At 39.3% G+C, this 6,341-nt stretch overlaps 1 non-coding gene across 1 annotated transcript; it reads left to right on the top strand.

Moving 5' to 3' along the window:
- The first annotated feature begins 411 nt into the window (after positions 1–411).
- Positions 412–494, top strand: TRNAL-UAA (transfer RNA leucine (anticodon UAA)). The gene has a single exon. It is a non-coding gene; the product is annotated as a tRNA-Leu (tRNA).
- Positions 495–6,341: the final 5,847 nt, after the last annotated feature.

The following is a 6,341-nucleotide window of genomic DNA, read 5'->3' as shown; positions in this document are numbered from 1 at the left end:
ATACTGAATACATGCTCGGGCTGTCTCATGTCTGACTGGTATATTAGAAGTAGCGAGGGGTATTTTTATGACATAGCGGCGGGTTTTTATGGTAGATCAGCTAAGTTTGTTTCAACGAAGTTCTAATCTTTAAAACTGTTCCCTGCCCAAACCAGGGATTAACTGGCGGCCATTAGAACAGCAGACCACGTCTCTAACCACTCGACGAATGAAAGGAAATGACTGATTTTGTATTGCATCATTGCATCGTAAAAGAAGTAGTTTAGAATAAAGTTTATACTGATGATATTTTGGACTAACTTAGATCAGCGTTAAGGATATAATATCGCGCTTCTTATCGGCTTTCGGTAAATTTTTCCCTAATTCTGGTCGTCATTGTCAATATTGGATGGATAATCCATCAGCCACACCGTCAGGTTGGCCGAGTGGTTAAGGCGCCAGACTTAAGTTCTGGTACTCGAGAGAGTGCGTGGGTTCGAACCCCACACCTGACACGAGTGTGGTATGATTGGCACTTACCTTCTTGCTACATCAGTAGCCTTCATGTCATGCACCAGCATGATGTTGGCTGCTACCGATGATATTTTTTTTGGGGAAAAAAAAGTCAGAGGCTTGAAACCTGAAAAATTTTCTTCCAAGGAAAATGGAACAAAAGAGAGCCAAAAGCATGATTCATTCGAGATGTCTATATAGTTTGTGATCAAAAGACTGGGGGTCATAGGCAGAATGAAATACTGCTGACGGGTTGCATGCGTGAAGGACAGAGTATCGATTAACCCTTGCATTAGAGCTGCTACTCCCTTAACATCACCTTTGCTCACCCTCCCATCACCACCACCACCGTACAGGAGGCAGGTAACCTGGTTGGTCGTGAGTACGTAGGTAACGCATGTGATTCGTATGTGAAGGTCGTGGTATTGTGAGGGAAGCCTGTCTGCCGTAATAATCCTTCGTGCAGTCGTTAGGAAACTAACCCTTGTTCTTGTATTTACGGGAGACACGTAACTTAGCATGTCGGGCCTACCTGGGTAACACATGTGACCCATACGTGAAGGCGGTGTGTTGTAGGAGAGTATTGTCTGTCTTCATGACTTACGGTGCAGTCGGCAGGCATTGATTTAACACATCTTTTTCTTCTATTTACAGGAGGCACGTAACTGAATTGGTCGTGAATACTAGGACAACGCGTGTGACCCATACGTAAAGTTGGTGTGGCGGGAGAGGAGGTCACTACGCAGATACCGCTCACCACCTTAAAACGTGTTCAGTACCCGTAAGGTGCGCCACACACAGGACCCAGCCTTCAATGAGTCATTCGTGCCAGAAGCTTCGAAGACAGACCTTAAGGTACCATCATGCTATACCTCTTTGTTTTCTTTTATATATATATATATATATATATATATATATATATATATATATATATATATATATATATATATATATATATATATATTATTTGTCTCATTAATATTAGTTTTTTTTTTTCTCGTCAAATTATGTTTGCGTTATTTATATTGACTGTAATATTAAGGTCCGAACGCGATACTTTAATCTGCTGGTTTAATTATTTGTGTTTTAATTTTATTGCCTAATCCACTGCAGCCGTTAACACACGAATACCATTTATTATTATATTGGCAACTCTTTTGATATTATCACCTTCCAAGTAACAGGTAGGTAGGTCATATTTTTGGCCTTGTCTGTCTGTCTGCCTATCTGTCTGTCGGTCTGTTTGTTATCCTTTCTGTCTGTCTGTCTGTTTTGGTGGTTGTGCTGTTCAAAATCCTGAACGTAAAGAACTAGTTTTTCGTACTTTTTTTTTTTAAGGATTATTTCTCGTAGTTCAGTCGTAGAAGACAAATACTACGGTCTCGCATCATTCCTATAGTATTTCTTCGTGATTAGCATCGTATTCTAGTGATAATTTGATGTGGCTCAGCGGTCAAGATGGAGTGATGACAGTTTTTCGCCTAGTTAAGATAAACAGATATGAATACAAAGATATGAATACAAAGATGAATACAAAGGTCAGATATGAATATAAAGGTCATAGGTCAGATTTCAGGGTCACGAAGGCAGACGATTTTCCTCCATATCTTTGTTTTTATTAATTTTTTACATATTCATAACTTTATTACTCTTATGTGGGCAGAAAAAGTAAAATTATTTCGTTTTCATTTTTACTCATCGTATTCCTGTTTTTGTTTATTTATTTTCTTTACTCTTAGGTGTGGTGTGACTTATTCATTTTCAAAACTCCAATAGTGTCGTCTTTAATGAGCAAACAGTAGTTCATTCGTTTTAACTTGGCATAGATTTTCGTCCTTTTGCTGCTTATTTTCCCTCTTGCTCAAATTAAGAAAGTACTACTCCCCAGCATCCTTTCCATGGAACTTCTTCGTGACTAGCACCCTATTGTAATGCTAATCTGTTGGTATCACTCAGTAGCTCAAAATGGTAATATGGCGGTTTTACGCCGGGTGAAAGTGAACACGATATTGATGTTCTTGTGTGAATTTTGTCTTGGTGTTTTCGTGTCCCAAAATTCAGCCGCAAGATGGAGGTGGAATATCATCATCGTCGTCGTCATCATCATCATCATCATCATCATCATCATCATCATCATCATTATTACCATCATCATCATTGTCATCATCATCATCGTCATCATCGCCATCGTCATCATCATCTTCATCGTCGTAGTCATCATCATTATTGTCGTCGTAGATCATCATCATCATCATCATCATCGCCTTCATCGTCGTAGTCATTATCATCATCGCCATAAGTCATCATCATCATCATCATCATGCTTTTCACCCCCACTGTAAAATATAAACTTGTATAAATTCTTACGTTTGGTTAGCAATCTACTGAACTGAATGGCGTTAATTTAATGTTATTATCCCTGCCGTCATTGAAATTTCACGTGCGCTGAAATCTACTTTGGAATCCTACGTGCTTTGATATCTGCTTTGAAATCCTACGTGCTGTGAAATCTGCTTTGAAATCTTACGTGCGTTGAAATGTGCTTTGAAATCCTACGTGCCTTGAATTCTACTTTGAAATCTTGCGTGCCTTGAAATATGCTTTGAAATCCTACTTGCCCTGAAAAATACTTTGAAATACTACGTGCCTTGAAAGCTACTTTGAAATCCTACCCGCCTTGAAATCTACTGTACTTTGAAAACCAACCTGCCTTGAAATTTACTCTGAAATCCTACGTGCCTTGAAATCCACTTTGAAAACCTACCTGCGGTGAAATCTACTTTGAAATCCTACCTGCGTTGAAATTTACTTTGAAATCCTGCCTGCCCTGAAATCTGCTTTGAAATCCTATGTCTACTGAAATCTGTGTTGAAATCTTGCGTCTATTTAAATCTAACGTGCCTTGAAATCCGCTGTATTGTCAGATCTTGCATGTAATCTTCCATCTTTTGAAATTTCTGCCTTGTAATCTCCCCTCCTTTGAAATCTTAAGCATTTTGTAGTATCTTAAAGGATTACCTGCTGTTGTAATCTCCCGCCTTTTTGAAATCTTACTCGCGGTGAAATCCTAACGGTTTCAAAATCTTAGGTGACTTGAAGCCTTAAATAATTCGGCGCCTGTGAAAGCTTACGTTCCTTAAGATCTTACTTGGGTTGAAATCTTGCGTTCCTTGAAGTATAAATCTTACGTTCCTTGAATCTAAATCTTACGTTCCTTGAAATCTAAATCTTACGTTCCTTGAGATCTTACTTGGGTTGAAATCTTGCGTTCCTTGAAGTATAAATCTTACGTTCCTTGAAATATAAATCTTACGTTCCTTGAAATCTAAGTCTTACGTTCCTTGAAATCTAAGTCTTACGTTCCTTGAAATCTAAGTCTTACGTTCCTTGAAATCTAAGTCTTACGTTCCTTGAAATCTAAATCTTACGTTCCTTGAAATCTAAATCTTACGTTCCTTGAAATCTAAATCCTTCGTTCCTTGAAATCTTACTTGGGTTGAAATCTTACGTTCCTTGAAATCTAAATCTTACGTTCCTTGAAATCGTACTTGGGCGTAAATCTTCCGTGTTTGATGGCCTGGTTTTTGGTCTGACTCGAGAAAAAATAAATAAAAAGAAAAGAAAGAAAAAGAACATTGATTTCCGATAACCTTCGTCCGATAGCCCATTGGACGGCCATGATTTTTTTGCCAGTTATTGCTTTTCTTATATTTTCGTCTTGTTTCTCTCTCTCTCTCTCTCTCTCTCTCTCTCTCTCTCTCATAATTAAGACTTAATTTTTTCGTTCCCAACATTTTGTCCCCTTTCATAATTACACGGTTTTCTCCCTGTGCATCTCTATTTTATTTTATTTATTTATTTATTTATTTATTGCACTCAATATCGTGTCCTTTTTTTTTTTTTTTAAGAGCCATAATATTTCTGTCCATTTTTTTGAACTCAATAAAAGAAATTAACATAACGAAAAAAAGAAATAAAATACATTCAGTAATTATCTTTCCTCACGCTTCCTGGTATTGATCGTGTTCTATCTATCTATCTACCTATCTGTCTATCCACCTGTCTGTCTACCCACCCACCCACCTACCTACCTACCTACCTACCTACCTACCTACCTACCTATCTAACTGTTTGTTTCTACTGATCTGTCTATCTATATCTGTCTTTCTACTTGGATGTCTGTCTACCTACCTACCTACCTGTCTATCTAACTATCTGTCTGTCTATCCATCTATCTGTCTACCTATTCCCAGCCCTTTCACAGCTACAGTATTTGCCAGTATGCGTGAAATCGGTGTTGGCAGGATCCATTACAGAGGTCGCCGTGTTTTCCTCCTCTTTTCCTGCCTCGTTGACACCTCCGCTCACAGCCCTGAAGGAGTGGGTGGGATTTTGTGTGTGTGTGTGTGTGTGTGTGTGTGAGAGAGAGAGAGAGAGAGAGAGAGAGAGAGAGAGAGAGAGAGAGGTGACGGATATACAACCAGCCTTACTTTCAGAGAGGATTAAGACAGGATCAAGAAGAGAGTGGCAGAGGAGGAAGGGCTGCAGGTCCTCTTATGCCTTATTTGTTTATCTGGAGTATTGTAGTGTTTTTCTGGCAGTAAATTCTGATCACTTTCTTTGTCAAACGTTCATGCACTCAGTCAGCCAATTACTCTCTCTCTCTCTCTCTCAGGAGTTAGGCAGTTTTAAGATTTTTTCCCGATAGTTTAAGTGTTTGAGGAGATTGAAGAGATAGATTGAAATTTTCTGCAAAGGCGCTGTTGTTATTTTATGGCTATTTTTATCATTATCATCATTATCATTATCATCATCATCATCCTGACCTCTTTTTCTCACCTAGGAATGGGATGAGGTAGGGTCGAGAGAGAGAGAGAGAGAGAGAGAGAGAGAGAGAGAGAGAGAGAGAGTGAAATATTTTGTGGATAAGGAAGAAAGAAATACAGAAAGATCGAGAGACCGTGATGCAGTGGTTAGGTCAGTAGATAAGAAGAAAAAAATAGACACTCGAGGCCAAAACACACACACACACACACACACACACACACACACACACACACACACACACACACACACACACACACACACACACGAAGTCAAAACAGTAGACAAACACCAAGACAGCCACACAGCACACACAAAGCCAGATAGACGCAACGCAAACCACGAACCTTGAAAAGCGAAAACAAAAGAGTTCTGAAACTTTTTAACGAGTGGAGAAAGTTGCTCAGTTCTGCCTTAGTTGGCCTCTCGTTAACCTTGCTGTCGTTAAAGTGCTTCGTTAAAATGCCTCCCTGACGTGAAGGATTTGTTGGAGAGTTGAGAGTTGGCGAGTGAAAAATACGAGTACGTAAATGGTTGGCAAACTGGGGCATACGCTTCCCTTCCCTTGGCGAATGAGAGGTTGATACGGGGAGGGCGTAAAATTGTGTCCAATAAGTATATATATTTTTGATTGTGATAATGGACTTTGAGGTTGTCATTCAGGTGGTATCTCTCTCTCTACTTAAACTGTCATACATCCTTGCGAAGTCAACATATAGCCGTCAGCTTTACTTCAGTTCTCACTTGTACACGTCACTGGTATCATACTAGCTCACTACTTGTCTCACACCCTCACCACCTCCAGTCTTCCATCACCCTTAGGTGTGTTAAGTTCATCTCATAGTGCGCACTGGTTTAGTCTGCCTCTGTCCTCTGTTAAGTAGTTTAGGAGTATTGATTGCACACAGCGAGTATCCGCTCGTGACTTTGTGGGAAAGCTAAGTTTCTTACTTGATCTGCTTTGAACACACAAATATAACTTAATTACTGGTTAGGTGAGCCTTGACAGTACTAACATTTTAGTA

This window comes from Coenobita brevimanus, chromosome 25, assembly GCF_032717465.1.
Source record: "Coenobita brevimanus isolate Jiangsu-jjx chromosome 25, ASM3271746v2, whole genome shotgun sequence".
Lineage (NCBI taxonomy): Eukaryota > Metazoa > Arthropoda > Malacostraca > Decapoda > Coenobitidae > Coenobita > Coenobita brevimanus.
Note: the sequence above shows the minus strand (reverse complement) of the source record. Positions and strands in the feature narration are given on the sequence as shown.